This window comes from Oncorhynchus nerka, linkage group LG15 (assembly GCF_034236695.1).
Source record: "Oncorhynchus nerka isolate Pitt River linkage group LG15, Oner_Uvic_2.0, whole genome shotgun sequence".
Lineage (NCBI taxonomy): Eukaryota > Metazoa > Chordata > Actinopteri > Salmoniformes > Salmonidae > Oncorhynchus > Oncorhynchus nerka.
The window spans coordinates 44,522,706-44,536,503 of NC_088410.1; the positions used below are offsets into that span (position 1 = coordinate 44,522,706).

At 43.4% G+C, this 13,798-nt stretch overlaps 2 long non-coding RNA genes across 3 annotated transcripts; one reads left to right on the top strand and one right to left on the bottom strand.

Moving 5' to 3' along the window:
- Window positions 1-9,134: 9,134 nt before the first annotated feature.
- On the bottom strand, window positions 9,135-12,813 carry LOC115143607 (uncharacterized). 2 transcript variants are annotated; one of them, XR_003865663.2, is made up of 5 exons: window positions 12,538-12,813; window positions 11,878-12,018; window positions 11,115-11,186; window positions 10,619-10,821; window positions 9,135-9,662 (listed from the first exon to the last, which is right to left on the bottom strand). It is a non-coding gene; the product is annotated as an uncharacterized LOC115143607 (long non-coding RNA). The 2 variants fall into 2 exon arrangements; XR_003865662.2 differs by having other exon boundaries at window positions 10,619-10,849.
- Window positions 12,814-12,985: 172 nt separating this feature from the next.
- Window positions 12,986-13,388, top strand: LOC115143608 (uncharacterized). The gene is made up of 2 exons (XR_003865664.2): window positions 12,986-13,118; window positions 13,207-13,388. It is a non-coding gene; the product is annotated as an uncharacterized LOC115143608 (long non-coding RNA).
- Window positions 13,389-13,798: the final 410 nt, after the last annotated feature.

A 13,798-nucleotide genomic window follows, 5' to 3' on the forward strand; every position in this document is an offset into this window, starting at 1 on the left:
CATCGATGGAACAGTAGTGGAGAGGGTAGTAAGTTTTAAGTTCCTCAGCATACACATCACAGACAAACTGAATTGGTCCACCCACACAGACAGCATCATGAAGAAGGCGCAGCAGCGCCTCTTCAACCTCAGGAGGCTGAAGAAATTCGGCTTGTCACCAAAAGCACTCACAAACTTCTACAGATGCACAATCGAGAGCATCCTGGCGGGCTGTATCACCGCCTGGTACGGCAACTGCTCCGCCCACAACCGTAAGGCTCTCCAGAGGGTAGTGAGGTCTGCACAACGCATCACCGGGGGCAAACTACCTGCCCTCCAGGACACCTACACCACCCGATGTTACAGGAAGGCCATAAAGATCATCAAGGACAACAACCACCCGAGCCACTGCCTGTTCACCCCGCTATCATCCAGAAGGTGAGGTCAGTACAGGTGCATCAAAGCTGGGACCGAGAGACTGAAAAACAGCTTCTATCTCAAGGCCATCAGACTGTTAAACAGCCACCACTAACATTGAGTGGCTGCTGCCAACACACTGACTCAACTCCAGCCACTTTAATAATGGGAAATGATGTAAAATATATCACTAGCCACTTTAAACAATGCTACCGAATATAATGTTTACATACCCTACATTATTCATCTCATATGTATACGTATATACTGTATATATCATCTACTGCATCTTTATGTAATACATTTACATTTACATTTACATAATACATGTATCACTAGCCACTTTAACTATGCCACTTTGTTTACATACTCATCTCATATGTATGTACTGTACTCGATACCATCTACTGTATCTTGCCTATGCCGCACTGTACCATCACTCATTCATATATCTTTATGTACATATTCTTTATCCCCCTACCCTTGTGTGTATAAGACAGTAGTTTTGGAATTGTTAGTTAGATTACTTGTTGGTTATTACTGCATTGTCGGAACTAGAAGCACAAGCATTTCGCTACACTCGCATTAACATCTGCTAACCATGTGTATGTGACAAATAAAATTGGATTTGATTTGATTCATTTGCAGGCTGAGCAAGTAGACTATGCAGGGTTCATACAGACATTGGCAAGTCAAATTCAAGTACTTTCAAAGACTTTTTCAAGCACTTCATTGTACTTTTCAAGGACATACATTTTATATGTAATTGTTGTAATAGCCTTTAGACAAAAACTGATGGATTTTTAAAAAAAGAATATAGCTTTTTTTTTTGGGGGGGGGGGGGGCTACCCAATGGCATTATGCATTGGCATTGTTATTACATTCTAAAATATGTCAGAATAATATGGGCATTGCCTGACTAAATAGATAGCATGCTCCCGACACAAACACATTAATGAAGTTTATCCATGTTGTAGATAGTCAGTCTTGCTGTTTGAGATGTTGAGGACCAGTAATTCGCGCCATAGCAATGTTTATTTTATTTTATTGGCAGGGTTTACACACACACACACACTAGCTGAATTTTCAGAGGAAGCTGGCAAACATTAACTATCAAGCTAGTTAGTACCTATTCCATTTATGTGGCCTCGTCTAAGATGGAATCTTTGCTATCGTCAATTTATTCCAAGATCAACATGCAGCTGTAGTGCTTCAAAGTCCCTGTGATAAGGTTAGCGATAAACTGAACTCCCAACTGAACAGAACTACACTCTCTTCTACCATTGTCTTAATTATCTATAATTGTCTCGTTGCAAAAGCTAAATTGTCGCTAAGGGACTTTGAAGCACGTGTGCTGATCTTGGAGTAAACTGACGATAGCAAAGATTATAGCAATCAGGACCAGGTATCAACCTTGTTGCCAGCTGCACCAGTATAGGGGACAGTGTCACAGCCACGGCAGGACCAGGTATCAACCTTGTTGCCAGCAGCACCAGTATAGGGGACAGTGTCACAGCCACGGCAGGACCAGGTATCAACCTTGTTGCCAGCTGCACCAGTATAGGGTACAGTGTCACAGCCACGGCAGGACCAGGTATCAACCTTGTTGCCAGCAGCACCAGTATAGGGGACAGTGTCACAGCCACGGCAGGACCAGGTATCAACCTTGTTGCCAGCTGCACCAGTATAGGGGACAGTGTCACAGCCACGGCAGGACCAGGTATCAACCTTGTTGCCAGCTGCACCAGTATAGGGGACAGTGTCACAGCCACGGCAGGACCAGGTGTCAACCTTGTTGCCAGCTGCACCAGTATAGGGGACAGTGTCACAGCCACGGCAGGACCAGGTATCAACCTTGTTGCCAGCTGCACCAGTATAGGGGACAGTGTCACAGCCACGGCAGGACCAGGTATCAACCTTGTTGCCAGCAGCACCGGTATAGGGGACAGTGTCACAGCCACGGCAGGACCAGGTGTCAACCTTGTTGCCAATTGGTGCTCACTAGCTTTGCAAATTCAGCTATTGTTGGAAGCCAGCCAATATGAAACAAACTATATTAAAATGACAAAAGGTTGCAGCATATGTTGTGTTGTTGTGTGTGTGTGTGTGTGTGTGTGTGTGTGTGTGTTTGTGCAGCTAGCCAGCATGCCAGGTAGAAAAATGTCAGAAAAAGGTAAAAAGACAGACATCAGAGTATTTTTCAGTACACCAAAACGCAAAGCAAGAACCCTAGTAGCCTAAGACTAGTTGATAAAATGTTCATTAGAAAGAAGTGAAATGCTAATGGAAATGTTTCACAATGATGTCATTAGGCAGATCAGGCAACAGAGGGCACACAGACAGCAGAGCTGGGGACAGACTGGCAGAGATAGGGAGTCTCAGGTAGGTTGGTTGAGTCATTTGTTTGGCAACATTATGAAAGGTTCTCATTTTTTGGACTTGTAAAATAGGGACATAATTGGAAAATGCCATGGATACCCTCACTCTCAACTTAAACTGGTGACTGAACTAAGATTTGTTTAAGGCAATGGTATTGCTATTGTGATTAATTGTGTAGTTCTGGGTACTGGTAGTTAGGAGTACGGCAAACACCTTATTTCTTTTCTAGGAGACTGACTGTGAGGGTGGTGAAAGGGAAATAGCCAAGGAGAGAGACTTCAGAGGACAGTGTCACAGCCACGGCAGGACCAGGTGTCAACCTTGTTGCCAGCAGCACCAGTATAGGGGACAGTGTCACAGCCACGGCAGGACCAGGTATCAACCTTGTTGCCAGCAGCACCAGTATAGGGGACATTGTCACAGCCACGGCAGGACCAGGTGTCAACCTTGTTGCCAGCAGCACCAGTATAGGGGACAGTGTCACAGCCACGGCAGGACCAGGTGTCAACCTTGTTGCCAGCAGCACCAGTATAGGGGACAGTGTCACAGCCACGGCAGGACCAGGTGTCAACCTTGTTGCCAGCAGCACCAGTATAGGGGACAGTGTCACAGCCACGGCAGGACCAGGTGTCAACCTTGTTGCCAACAGCACCAGTATAGGAGACAGTGTCACAGCCACGGCAGGACCAGGTGTCAACCTTGTTGCCAGCTGCACCAGTATAGGGGACAGTGTCACAGCCACGGCAGGACCAGGTGTCAACCTTGTTGCCAGCAGCACCAGTATAGGGGACAGTGTCACAGCCACGGCAGGACCAGGTGTCAACCTTGTTGCCAGCAGCACCAGTATAGGGGACAGTGTCACAGCCACGGCAGGACCAGGTGTCAACCTTGTTGCCAGCAGCACCAGTATAGGGGACAGTGTCACAGCCACGGCAGGACCAGGTGTCAACCTTGTTGCCAACAGCACCAGTATAGGGGACAGTGTCACAGCCACGGCAGGACCAGGTGTCAACCTTGTTGCCAGCTGCACCAGTATAGGGGACAGTGTCACAGCCACGGCAGGACCAGGTGTCAACCTTGTTGCCAGCAGCACCAGTATAGGGGAACGTGTCACAGCTACGGCAGGACCAGGTATCAACCTTGTTGCCAGCAGCACCAGTATAGGGGACAGTGGCACAGCCACGGCAGGACCAGGTGTCAACCTTGTTGCCAGCAGCACCAGTATAGGGGACAGTGTCACAGCCACGGCAGGACCAGGTGTCAACCTTGTTGCCAGCAGCACCAGTATAGGGGACAGTGGCACAGCCACGGCAGGACCAGGTGTCAACCATGTTGCCAGCTGCACCAGTATAGGGGACAGTGGCACAGCATTGTCCAGTTACCTCAGTGATGGCACAAAACCATATCAGCCACACCCACAATTTATAGAACCGCAAACTCTTGCCAACAGAGTGTTGACGTTTCCAAGAGAGATGGTTTCGCGATTTCCCCTGGCTACATTATAATCCATCAATAAAAGGAGTGTTGTGTTTTCACTGTAGCCAAGGGTTTTCAAGCCATCCATCTTTTGGCCAAAGAACAGATGCTGCCTTCATTAGTGCAGGATTTAGGAACTGGAGAAAAGCCATTGTAAAATTCACAGCACATCAAAACCGCCAAACCCACCGCCACTGTGTAACTGTAACAGCACATCAAAACTGCCAAACCCACCGCCACTGTGTAACTGTAACAGCACATCAAAACTGCCAAACCCACCGCCACTGTGTAACTGTAACAGCACACCAGCTAAATCCAATCAGTGTCCAGTTATCCAGTTAAACAGCAGAAATGACGAAAGCTACCTTGCACTGTATGAGAAAGCAACAACATTGATTGAATTCATTGAGACACTCAATACGATTTGCTGGCAAAGCAGTGGATCACTATAGGGCAGAATTTTTTTTAAGTGTTGGATTGTGTGGAGGTTCAGTTTGGCGACCGTTTTGACCAGGATAGTCAAAACATTCTGCAAAAGTTGGAAAGAGTGCTTCTCACAGGGGAGTTGGATGAGTCTCTAGATCAGTACCCTGAGCTGAACATAGATTCTCATTCAGTGCAGTTGCCTCTCTTTCGCAACAAATACCCGTGTAGCAGCAGTTAAGAGGCAGCAGAGGTCCTCAGGAGGCTTCCAGTGGAGGTGCGGGGGTTGGTTGACCAAGTTAAGGTGCTGATTAGAATTTTGTCTGTAATGTACATAAAGACAGGCTGGACAGTCTTGAGGGAAAATATCTGCCAGCAATTTGTTGGATCCATTGAAACCCTCAAACATATGTTCGGTTCTTTTGTTCAGTAGTGTGTATAGCAGTGGTTCTCAACCTTTTTTAGTACTGGAACCCCTGCATATTTTGAGGAAAGGCAGGCAAGGTTTTGAGTGGTCCTCAGGGACCTCCACACCCTCTATATTATATGTAAAGTTAGTGGAATCCTTGTGCTGCTGAATACGTTCATGACCCTTTTTTATTTCATGGACCCCTTGCCATTACACCAGGGACCCCTAGGGGTCCACATACCCTGTTTGAGAACCCCTGGTGTATAGTATGATATTTGTTATTTTGTTTAGTAGTTTTTAGTACATGACAGTACACTTACTAATGATTTATTTAATTTAAAATTGCATACTTTGTGTGACATACTTGTCCATAGCTGTTGTTTGAAGAGTTGAGACACTGACTGAACAATAACTAAGTATTTCTGAAGGATATTTTGGTTGATTTGTTTGGGTTTTTCATTGAAGTAGTTATTTTTCTTTTAGAATTGTACTTATTCTGAACGTTTTGTTCTTGTAAAGATGTTGTAATAGACTCAAACCAGTGGCACATATTTAATGACTATATATGTTACATGACTATATAGTGGGGCAAAAAAGTATTTAGTCACCCACCAATTGTGCAAGTTCTCACACTTAAAAAGATGAGAGAGGCCTGTAATTTTCATCATAGGTACACTTCAACTATGACAGACAAAATTAGAAAAAAAATCCAGAAAATCACATTGTAGGATTTTTAATGAATTTATTTGCAAATTATAGTGGAAAATAAGTACTTGGTCAATAACAAAAGTTTATCTCAATACTTTGTTATATACCCTTTGTTGGCAATGACAGAGGTCAAACGTTTTCTGTAAGTCTTCACAAGGTTTTCATACACTGGATGCAACTCAGCATTCTTTGTCCTCCAAACACGACAAGTTGAGTTTTTACCAAAAAGTTATATTTTGGTTTCATCTGACCATATGACATTCTCCCAATCTTCTTCTGGATCATCCACATGCTCTCTAGCAAACTTCAGACGGGCCTGGACATGTACTGGCTTAAGCAGGGGGACACGTCTGACACTGCAGGATTTGAGTCCCTGGCGGCGTAGTGTGTTACTGATGGTAGGCTTTGTTACTTTGGTCCCAGCTCTCTGCAGGTCATTCACTAGGTCCCCCCGTGTGGTTCTGGGATTTTTGCTCACCGTTCTTGTGATCATTTTGACCCCACGGGGTGAGATCTTGCGTGGAGCCCCAGATCGAGGGAGATTATCAGTGGTCTTGTATGTCTTCCATTTCCTAATAATTGCTCCCACAGTTGATTTCTTCAAACCAAGCTGCTTACCTATTGCAGATTCAGTCTTCCCAGCCTGGTGCAGGTCTACAATTTTGTTTCTGGTGTCCTTTGACAGCTCTTTGGTCTTGGCCATAGTGGAATTTGGAGTGTGACTGTTTGAGGTTGTGGACAGGTGTCTTTTATACTGATAACAAGTTCAAACAGGTGCCATTAATACAGGTAACGAGTTGAGGACAGATGAGCCTCTTAAAGAAGAATTTACTGGTCTGTGAGAGCCAGAAATCTTCCTTGTTTGTAGGTGACAAAATACTTATTTTCCACCATCATTTGCAAATAAATTCATTAAAAATCCTACAATGTGATTTTCTGGATTTTTTCCCCTAATTTTGTCTGGCATAGGTGAAGTGTACCTATGATGAAAATTACAGGCCTCTCTTATCTTTTTAAGTGGGAGAACTTGCACAATTGGTGGCTGACTAAATGTACATTAACATATTACAACGTAGGCTATGTGTTACAGCATTACTTTTGGTGTCCCCTCAGGAATTGCTCTTGAGAAAATTTCATGTAATTGTCCCCTCCAAAGTTGATATCAGATTTTCCTCCCCCTTCCTCCCTTTCCTACACAATGGAAAACCCAGAGGCCTCTACATTATGGACAAGGTATTTGTATTAAAAAAGATCAAAAGTTAAGTTTTTTTTATTCACATTTACCACAAAAACCAAGGTATGAATACTGCTATGTGCACATACTGGTAGATATCATAACTTGTAACATCATTCCTACTGCTTTCCTACCCCTACCACTGTCGGTCTTCTCTCCACCAACAACCAGCTGTTTGAGAGCTGCACACTCTGCATGACAGATAATCTGTGAGGCACTGTAACTAGCGTGCTTACATTTTGTAATGATGAATGAGTGTGTTGTATACCAGAAGTCCATTCATTTCCAATGAAATGCTGCGTTTGTCTTGCAGCATTGCGTTGCAGAGGCAGTTAGTTGTACGGTGTCAAATCAGATCCAAAAGTTGACCTCGCACGCCATTGAAACGTCATTGTTCGAGTAAATGTGAAAGCTTGCAAGTGTGACTTTGACAGAGTAGAACATCTAGCTTTCTTTTGATGAATAGAGATGTGCCCCAGGGTTCCATTGTAGCTCCTGTGTTGTTCTCAATTCTTATTAATGATGTGGGAAATGGGATGCAACCAGCAAAGTTACATCTATATGCAGATGATACAGTTATATATTCATGTGCTGCTTCTCTGGTTCAGACTATTGAAGAGCTCCAGACTGATTTTCAGTCACTGCAGGCCTCCCTTTATGGTCTCAAACTGGTCTTGAATGTACAAAAACTACATTCATGACCTTTACCAGAGCTAAAACTCTGCCAGAGAACATTAGCATTGTCACATCTGGTGGCTTATCCATTGAAAAAGTGTCATCCTACAAATACCTAGGTATTTGGTTGGATGACAAGTTGTCCTTTAAAGTTCATGTGGATAATCTTGTGAAAAATTGGGTTTTTATTTTCGTAATAAGGCTTGCTTCTTGCTTATGGCTAGAAAGAAGCTTGTTCAGGCCACATTTCTCTCTCACATTTGAATTATATGAAGACAAAGTGGAAAATCTGCTACAGTTCATCCAGTACATAACCAGTCCCAAATTAAGCAATAAGGCTCAAGGGGGTGTGGTATATGGCCAATGGATACAGCCCTTAGTCGTGGCATACTGGCAATATACCACAACCCCCAGAGGTGTCTTATTGCTATAATAAACTGGTTACCAATGTAATTAGAGCATTAAAAATAAATGTTTTTCATAACCATGCTTTACGGTCTGATATACCACAGCTGTCAGCCAATCAGCATTCAGGGTTCAAACCACCCAGTTTATAACAATAGATTATACGAGTGGTTCTAATCCTGAATGATGATTAGTTAAAACCACATTCGTTTGTGTCTATTCCACAAGTTACCACTGGCTAAATCTATGACATTAAAATGCCTATTTACTCTTGTTCCATTTGACTGCGCTATCCACCGTCTCATCAGCTCAGCCAGGCAATTTATACACTTGATCTCCACTATAAAAAGCATCTAGACATTCTCATGTTTCTTTTAGACTAACATTTAGTTTTTAACAGCAGAGATTTGTACAAACCTGTTTTGTGTCTCTCCAACATTTGCAGCATTGTTTCAATATTCAAATTCGATCTCCAGCTGTCCCATAGTAATGAACATGTCGGGACGAGACAGAACAGGCAGGCAGCGTTTCTCAGCCAGTCGAAATCGTGAATCAGCTGGCATAATATTTATGGATATATACAAAGAAATGTCAATTGAAAAAAAGTTAATGAAATTAAGTGTAGCTAGTTTGCGGTCTTTCCAGCTTCAGTTTGAAGTGATTGTGTTAGATATGTTCTTGGTTAGCTCCTCTGAACAAGCGTTCTGACGAGAGAGCACTTTTTCTATTCCTGTCGAAATCTCGCCTCATTAGCTCATTGTTATGGATGTATCCAAATAAATGTCACTAGAAAACACCTTAAACAAATGCAAATGCTGCTGTTATTCTGGCTGCACTGTTTGACGTGATTGTAAATTAGCTGTAGTTGGCTAGTTAGCAAGCAAGGAAAAATAACATTGCCAGCCAGTATGGCAAAGGAACATTTAGACTTTGTCTCGGGCATAACAACACCAGTGCCAATATATCCTCCAAACACCGGCTTCTCTGGCATTATCACGTAAAATCTAAACTGACATATGATAAACCAGCTTTAGAATTAGAATCAGCTTTATTCACCAAACATTTGCATATACAGAAATTTGACTCTGTGAAATGGTGCTGCCACAATAAACAGACAAAAAAAATATATATGCAGAATTTCCATAAATACACATTCAGTATGAATATACTGAATGTGTATCTATGGAAATTCTGCATATATATATTTTTGGTCTGTTTATTGTGGCAGCACCATTAAGCTACATTATAAATTATGAATGTAAGATGATAGTGCACGGTGCAGAGTCTGGATGAAAGCGCAGAGTCCATGGATGAGAGGATCATTGTGGACCAGGTGGCCGGTTGGTGAGGGCCATGGCACGGGGGAAGAAACGGTTCAGGTGGCGGGAAGTTTTGGTCGTGATTGACTTGAACCGTTTGCCAGATGGGAGTCTGTGGAAGAAAGGGTGGAAGTGGTCGGTGATGATCTTTCATGCATGCTTCCTTGCCCTGGAGTCGTGCAGGACCTCAATGGAGGGCAGGTGGCAGCCAATGACCCTCTCAGCAGACCCAGACAATCTGTTGAAGTGATGGAGGTGGTGAGGATGGACGTTTAGAACTGAATCATTCATTCAAAGGAGCACTGAGGACAAAACAACACCATGCATTCATGACGACTCCAGAGTGACGCAGCAGTCTAAGCCACTGGATCTCAGTGCTAGAGGCGCCACTACAGACACTCTGGTTCGAATCCAGGCTGTATCACAACCGACCGTGATTGGGAGTCCCATAGGGCGGCACACAATTGGCCCAGCGTCGTCCAGGTTTGGCCGGTGTAGGCCCGTCATTGTAAATAAAAATTTGTTCTTAACTGACTTGGTTGGTTAAATAAAGGTTTTCAAAAATTCACCAGACATTGCACTGAGGAAAACAGATTTGTTTTATAGTAATTGTCTGATTGAGAGCTACCATTGTCTATCAGTTACAGAATCTCAAATTATACTAAATTTGGCATTGGAAGTTGTATTGAATACAGTCAGTAATACCCGAGTCAAATCGCATAGGGAGTCTTATCATATCAGATGTTATAAGTAAGCCAGAGCCATCGGTGGAAAGAGCACAAGTAGAACCAAGATAGAAGTGCAAACAGAATAAATGTATTATTAAACATAAGATTCCACCTAAAACAATGACATGATCTCTGTCCTAATTCATCTCTGCTCAACTCCTCACTTCCTCTCTACTCGCGTCCTTCTCGAAACCCATTGGAGGTCTGAGGCGAGGAACCTTTGGGTCGTCTCCTCCAATGAGGTTTCAGAAGGAGGTGCGATGGTCAATCCTTGCATCCATAGCTCGGTCTATGAATTTGAGAGTGGTTACATTTCCCAAGCCCCATCCCTCAGCTTTTTACCGAAACAGGGGCAGGGAGAATGCTCTGTTATTGTTTCGACTGCTGATTGTCACTTTAAGAAACACATAAATGATCATACAAGTATGTTTGAGCATACATGACTGTTGGGTGTGAGGTGCCATACCTTTAGTTCCCAGGTGCAGCCGAGCTGACACACTGTTGCAGCAGACCACCCTCTGGCTGTTTTCCAGACAGCGGTCGCGCTGGAAGGTGCCCCAGGCACTGTTTGTGGCAATGTCACCTCCCTCAAAATCAGTAGAGATCTCCAGGTTCTTACAGTTGGGGCATCACCATAATTAAAAGAGCAGTGGAGGCTGGTGGGAGGAGCTATAGGAGGACAGGCTCATTGTAATGGCTGGAATGGAATCAATGGAACAGTATCAAACGTATGAAAATCACGTGTTTCACTCCGTTCCATTTATTCCATTCCTCTATAGAGAGGGCAGAACAATACAGGAGATGGAATTAGATTTAGTATGGTCGAAGTCCCAACTTAAAATCCTTGTACAACCCAGACATTGGTAAAAAGGTAAACAAAAGTAGGGCACTGGAGTTTGAGGAAAGTGGAAAGATACATATGTGCAGAGTTGTGTAAGGCATAAGATGAGTTGGTGACTCACTGGTCCAAACTTAGCGTCTTCTGGCTCGTTCGTGTCGTGGTCCAGGGCGATGAAGTAGAAGCCTGACTCCACCTGGTCACACATGCATTGACGTCAGGAAATATCACAGACAGAGTTGGAATTGAAATTTTTTAACATCTTAATGTTGCATTCAAGGCAACAGTCCATTTCAAGACTGCTGTGGCTGTAGCGGCAACTATGGATAATCATTTAGCCAAATAAGTGATAACACATTATGTGAGACTGAGCCAAGCTGTAGGGCAATTCCACGGTACAGAGTGACGCCGATACTCAAGATTTTTCACTTTAAAAATGTATGCAACCGTGTGCACAAGGACGACTTTAAACAATTTACAATCGTTGGTTTGTTTGACATACATTTTAAAGTGAAAAATCTGACTCAACATCACTCTGTTACTGTGGAATTGCCCGGTACTAAAATACACCACTTGTCAGTCAGAAAGGCTCAGTATTGAACAGCCTGCTGTTATTTCATGCCCAACCCACCTTGTGATGAGCTATCCTCCTATAGGTTTCCACTTCTTCCCTTACCTACACCCCTCATATTGTTTAGCAATGACTATCACATACATTCAGTATGGAACCATCTTTCTAACCATTAGCCAGCATCTGGTCATTATCCAATCTACGTGACAAATGTCCTATGCACAATGTCTTCATACAGAGTCAAAGAATTGAGAGGAACTCGCAGTAGTACCACTAATGATTCGGTTACGGGGGGATTGGTGGATAACATCTTTACCTGCAGGAAGTCCCTGGAGTGCTGTGCATAGAGGAGAGCCAAGGTGACCTACTTGGAACAGAATGGACTCCTGTCTCTGTATCTCCTGTCTGTCAGCTGAGCAGAGAACAACTTCACCACCACACACTAGTGACAGTAGACCTGCATGGAAAGAGGGATGGAGAGAAATAAATGGTTTAAGGCCATTCTCATTTATTGTAACTGCACAAAAACTGAGAGTAAAAAGTAACACATCTTTATTTCAAATCAGATTGTATCTCAAAGTATGTGGTTAGCGGTTTACAATATTGACTATTATTTGGTTCAGAGACTGACCTCTCTTGGCTCCCCCTCCTCTATCACTAACCTTTTCCCTGTTGAGGGTCATCCTGTCTGTTCTCACCCTACCCCTCTCCCCTCTTCTGCCACCTAGTCATGCTCCTCTACTAAACTCCTCGACTTAGATACAATGCTCTTATTTAAATCGGAGACGGTAAAGAAAACGAAACCCCCTTGCTTTGGGTTAAACCACATGGTTCCCTGCTAGCTTGCCTCATCAATAGCCTGCTTTAATAACAGAAGACCAAACAACTAGCTACGTACATTTCAATATTCAAATCACAGTAGATTAGCTAGTTAGTTGATTAGCTAGTTTCTCTACCGAAAAACGATCAAACTTACCTCTATATTATTGTCAGTCATCGTTCATCTTTCACCGTCCTCTTTTCATCTGTATGGTCAAAATCCGTTGAGAGAGCAGTCGAGCCGTGATTGGTCCAAAAACCTGACCAATTGCGTTTCAGTAGCCTGCACCAGCAATGTTCAATCGCTAGAATTTTCCCGTTATAAAATTATAGTAAGCAGTTGCGAGAGCAAAATGTGTTTTGGAGAACGAACTGGAAAATTGGTGTGAGTGGGATGAAAACACATCCGTGTGTGGAAGCGGCATACATGCGTGTGGAAAATGCCGTTGGGCTCGCTCAGTCACACTTGCAAGCCCTCAAGTTTAATTTGCGCACACCACGTTTGCCTGCGCTCGCGGAACACGTCCTCTGCTCGCTCGACCACATTTCTCTTTCGATAAAAGTGTTTGATTGAGCAATGACGTTTCCTTCCTGATTTCTCTCGCCCGTTCGATTTTTATAATCGGATTTGACACCATACAGTTGAGTTGTAGTGGTTTCTATGTGGTGTATACATTGGATTTATCCAACGTTTGCGTCAAATTGTATGCGTAGACTTTCCAGAAATAGTGACAAAAGGTGAGTGTTGAACTTTTGTTGCACACATAACCACTAAAATGATGAAATGCATAATGAACAAAGTTTGACGGCAGAATTTATTCCGCAGTACTGATGCAATGACGCTGTCGGTTGCCCGCCATCCACCACCAACGCCCATCCTTGCAAGGCGATCTTTGCAAACTGTTAAGGCACTCAGCTGCCTCTGGTGGATGAATTGCCGTGTCGGCTCACAATGTGTAACTCACTAGGACAGACATCTACTTTAATAAAGCAGTTGGTGGCTCCTGACCTGGTTTATTATCTACATGTAAAACTTTGCAGCTGGCCCATTTAGCAGAAATCGCAGCTGGGCAAGAAACGTCAACCCGACTTACACTCGTCACAGCTTTTGGAAACAATTGCCAGAAATTAGCTGTTATTTCTAGGTAAATACATACACAGTAATTTATGTACTGTAAAATAAAAATCCTACCTAAAAACAGTTTCCTATACCATTCATTCATTTTATGGATTGGAAGAGATTCCATCCTCTTCATATGATGGCTGACAGGTGAAACCAGGGGTGGACTGGGACCAGAAATCAGCCCATTTTTCCCTTGAGACACCACACTGGCCCATTTTCCCCCTAAGGTCCCCATTTAATTACATGAAATTGGTGGAGCAAAGTTTTTTTTAAACAAAAGCAGTTTTACAGCTAA